The sequence below is a fragment of the Chaetura pelagica genome, unplaced genomic scaffold (genome assembly GCF_000747805.2).
Source record: "Chaetura pelagica isolate M959 unplaced genomic scaffold, ChaPel_1.0 scaffold453, whole genome shotgun sequence".
In the NCBI taxonomy this organism is placed as follows: domain Eukaryota; kingdom Metazoa; phylum Chordata; class Aves; order Apodiformes; family Apodidae; genus Chaetura; species Chaetura pelagica.
The window spans coordinates 2879276-2884316 of record NW_009952879.1 but is presented as its reverse complement, the minus strand read 5'-3'; positions in this window follow the sequence as shown (position 1 = coordinate 2884316).

Genomic DNA, 5041 nt, shown 5'->3' with positions numbered 1-5041 from the left:
AATGTTGAGCTTGGGGAAATAAAAAAAAAAAAAAAAAAGAAAAAAAAAAAAAAAAGGTTACAGCTGAATATTATTTGGTCTGAAAACAAATCTGCAAGGGGTTTTGGAGACTACTGCCTCGAGGACTACAGCTTATTTGTGGAGCTGTAACAGGAAACTGCTAATTATGACACCTGCACAACTTTCCTTGAATTAGACCCTGGGGATGCATGACCTAAAGATGTTAGCCAAAGCCTCGGGCTCTTAACCCACAGCCATCACCTGAAGTGAGAACAGAACAGCCAGCTATAGGACGTTTGGAATCTTAGTTAAGAAAGAGTATCACACGCCTTAAACTGGATTTTTCCTTCCAAGACAAACTACTTGAGTTTCAAATACTTTTCCAAGCCCTTGAGGCTCTTGTGAAATCAGCAGTCTGATCCACTAAAATGGCTTCCAATCAGAGTGAATACTTATGCAGCACTACCAAATTCTTGGGAAACAAACTCAAAGTAAGAATTAAAAGCAAATAATCTAATTAATATCATTCTAAAACAAGAGACTTTTACACAGAACCAAGTGACTATTTCAGTTCAAAATGGATGTGTTTCTCTCAAGCCTTACCTTTGTCCTCTAGGTCCTTCCAGACTTGAACAAATACAATTTTAGAAGTATTTTCTAGAGCTGCTGTGCTTGCACTGTACTTTTCAGTACACTGTGTTCACTTGGTGAAGACAAAAGCCATAATTCTGTTCAAGAAAGCTTCTCTTGAAGGTTTAAGTCAGGCAGAGGTCCACCCAAGATGGACTTGCAATATGAGATGAGTATTTGAAAAATCAAGTTTCTAGAAATTGCATGAGCAGCCACGTTCTGGGGGAGACTTTGGGAACAAACTGCCACCACAGGCTTTTCTGCACTGCCCACTGGTTATGTGGTAATGAAGTCAGTGCCAAACAGGCTGCTGCTCCTGCATAGCATGATCAGCATCTCCAGAGCTAGGTTCATGTGTTAACCCTCCTCTTCCTCACCAATTACCACCCCTTTAGCCTGTCCCACAGCAAAAGGCTCATATAGCAGTATGTTCCTCTGCCAGAGCTGAGCTGGGTATTGCTGCATGGTGCTTTATACCCTGAGAAGAAATTCAGACCACCATGTGATACTGGAGTTACCTGTGTTAAGAAGTCAGTCATGGCACATTCCTCATAGCATCAAGGAAGCCTCCTTCACAGCTCTCCAGCAAGTTACCTCTTGAAGTACAACTCTCAGACAAAAGCTATCCTGCTGGCAAATAATGACTGACTACAACACTTTAAAAAAACAACAACAACAAAACAAACAACATGCAACTGATCAGCGGCAAAGACCACTGACACTGCCCTCATCCTGGGGCATGTAACAGGCACTCCTTGAAGCCTCTGAGGCAGGTTCTGATTTTAATGACACAAACATGCCCAAAGTCCTGTCCGCAGCTCCTGCACCTGAGCCACTTCAGAACCTGTTGGTACTAAGGTAATAACCGATCCCTAGGTCTGACACTGTGTTTCTGTTCAGCAGACTGTGAAGTTGTCTCCAAAAATAACCTGCCAGTGCTGTGCTCAGACAGTGAAGTCCAAGCCAGAACCAAAACTCTCATCTCCTGAGATCCTGACACTCCCGTGTAACATCACAGTTGTGCCTCACTCTCTGACTAGTAAATTTGCTGCAAGTCTGCTCTGACCTTATTGAAAGGGCAATATTAAAACAATGACAAAGCAGTGCAACATTTCTTTTCTTACTGGGGCAGCCAGAGTTGACAAACGGGTGGCAGGACATGGTTCTGCAAAGCATTCATAGAAGAAAGCACTCGTGCCTTTATTTCCTTGTCTCTGTCAAAGATTTTTGCAAATGTCTTCGCTTCTTTTTGTCTCAGACTGCATAAAGCATGGGAGTGTTCCAAGTAATAATAAACTCCTCGTCTTTAATTTATAACTCCTAAAATTGACAGAAGCTCAAAACACTTTCTTAAGCCTGAAAAGGTGGCAGAGACGCATATTGTGTTCTCAGCACAAGAACTTCTGTGGCTGCAAGGAAAGAGCTGCCAACGGGCTTGCAGAAATAGCAGCAGTATTTGATTTACCCCTGTAAAGCTTGGCCAGTATATTTTGCACTGAAGGAGCAGATGTACCACGAGGAGACGGAACTGCTGCCTCCATCCCTTTTAACACTACCCAGTAGGGACAATTCCCAGCCTTGAGCTTTGAGCCCTGCCCTCCCAGTGTCTATCCAACTTGTGGCCACATCTACTGCAGGAACACAGAGAAGGGACTATTACATCAGATGCTTAGCATCTGATGTAAACTCTCCTGCTCAAATTTACAGTCCAGAGCCCCTGCCTCCTCTCCTCCCCCACTTTCCTATCAGAAAACCTGGGAATGAAATATCAGTTGGTCTCATTGAACCCTCTTGTCCTTCCAAAGTGTGCAGTCAAAGGACTTCTGCACATCTGAGTTGTATCAGAGGCAAGGAAATCAGGGGGTTAGGAGCAGGGTAGCTGTGCACACCAAATCTGCAGCCCAAAGTGACAACACTGGGGGTGGGAGAGGGAGTGTGGCGCACACAGCAATACAAAAAGTAGTTTTTGTGCCAGGCTCATCAGTGTGGCAGGGTAATAAGGTCAATGTGAAAACAACTGGAAGGCACATTCCCCAGTAAACATGTGCTGAGTGAAAACGGCCCGACCTTATGTTGTAGAATCCAAACCCATTGAGTCAATTGCCAGAAAACATGACATGACCTTTCAGATTCAGTGAGCATCAGCTCCAAGAGCAGGCTGCCGTGCTCTTTTCCATTTCACTGCTGCCCCCGGAGGGCCTCAAGTCACCGGAAATAATAGCTTGGGCTCAAAATCTGCACTCCTTTAATGAAAAAAAAAGCAAACCCACATGACATCAAGTTTGACCCTGGTGGCAGATTTTTTATATGCTTAGCTCAATTTCTTTAAACTTAACAACTGTTGTGTGGGGTTTTTTTATTTGGTTGTGTTTTTTTTTTTTAATCTCCCCAGAGCTTAGGTTTTTCCCCCTGACAAGCCATTTTTGGCAAGGAGGAAATATCTTTGTTTTGTGAATGAGGAAAATAATTGATGATCAAAGGCTTGGAGCATCTCTGCTATGAAGACAGGCTGAGAGAGTTGAGGCTGTTGAGCTTGGAGAAGAGAAGGCTCTGGGGAGACCTTAGAGCACCTTCCAGTACTTGAAAGGGGCTACAGGAAAGTTGGGTAGGGGCTTTTCACCAGAGAACACAGTGATAGGACAAGGGGTAATGGTTTTAAGCTGAGAGAGGGGAGATTTAGGTTAGATATTAGGAAGAAATTTTCCACTATCAGGGTGGTGAGGAACTGGAATGGGTTGCCCAGGTAGGTTGTTGATGCCCCATCCCTGGAGGTTTTTAAGGCCAGGTTGGATGAGGTTTTGTGCAACCTGCTCTAGTGGAAGGGTTCCCTGCTCATGGCAGGGGGGGTGGAACTTTGATGATCTTTGAGGTCACTTCCAACCTTAATGATTCTATGATTCTGTTAATAATTAATAGCTAATGAGGTGCTCATTCCAATCCACAGCCTTCCCTTCTCAAACAAATATAGACAAAGCTTTTCCAGTTGGAACATAATCTCTTTGCTTTCTAGACTGAGAAATATGTAAAGATGTATTTTTGCTCACAAACCTCTAAAATCTTAATTTTATCCAGAGAACTCAAGCCACACATAAGAGGAGTAAGGCTGTGCAACATTCTAAGCACTAGCAAGATGAGAGCTTGTGATATTAAGTACAATTCAAAATGTACTTTCCCTCCCACTGAATTACTTTCCCTTGCTAAATCCTGATTAAATTTTTTCTCCCCCTTTAATGTCTTCCTGACAGACTGATGGGGCTGAGATCTGAAATAAATTTCAGATTTTAGGCTAAATATTATTTTTCTGGGGGATGGTCAAAAAAGTTTTTTTGGCTGCTATTCAGATTTTCCCCTCCTCTGTCAAAGGAGTAGAGGAGAGGCAAAGACCTGTGCTGTCTGGAAATTGTATTCATTTTGCCTTCAGCTGTGCCAACCTCCAGTATACAAATACTCAGTCAAAACTGAGCCTACCATCTGTGTTTATTGTAGAGAAATAGCAACATCCAATGGCCAGTTAAATGCAGGTTAATTGCAGGCACGTATCGAATTCCCTGGAGAGCCAAATACACAGTGAGCTCCTCCAGTGTAATCTCTTTCTGTTACATGAAGGAAATAAAAAAGAGAAAGAACAATGCCAACCCATAGAAGAGCTGGATGCCTCTCAGCACAGAGTGGGGGTATCTGCAGGGAACAATAAAGGTCTATTAAATTCTTTCATTGGCACTGGAGAAGTAAAATGGACGTAAATTAATCAGCTACAAAAGACAGGACAAGTGTTGGTGTAACTCTGTTGAAGTCCATGGGGTTGTGGAAGGAATAAATTTAACCCAGGATCTTTCAATGTCTGCATATTTGAAAGTGGCTTGTTGAAAAAAACTGGGTGTTCTTAAAAAAGAAAAAAGGAGTTTGAGAGACTCCTTGTGAAATGCCATCCTTTTAATATCCCTGAACAGTCATATTTTCACCATAGCTATACTGACATTTATCATTTTATTTCCTTGCATTTATAAAGCCATCTGGCTAAGATTTTTGAAAACACTGAGGAATTGTGGGCATCGAATTTCTCAGCTTGAAAGACCCAAACTGACAATGGCTGTACTGCAAATCAGTGCCCTGCAGAGAGGTATCAGGCTGGGAAGGACCAGATACAGATGCTTTGGTGCATTTTGGAAGGACAGGAGCAGCCTCTGACCCATGTGAATCAAAGCAAACACACCAGATCTGGAGAAGGAGCAGCAAAAAGGTATCTGCAGCTTCATTACAGTCACAGCCTAGGAAATCCACAGCAAAAAGGCACACAAATTTTAAGGTCCTCGGGTCAATTTTGGTCTCCTCACAGGTGCCATCCTATACTGTGCATTGCAGGTGGCCTAAATAGAGGCATAAAACCCTTAAAAAAGAGATAAATGGGGGG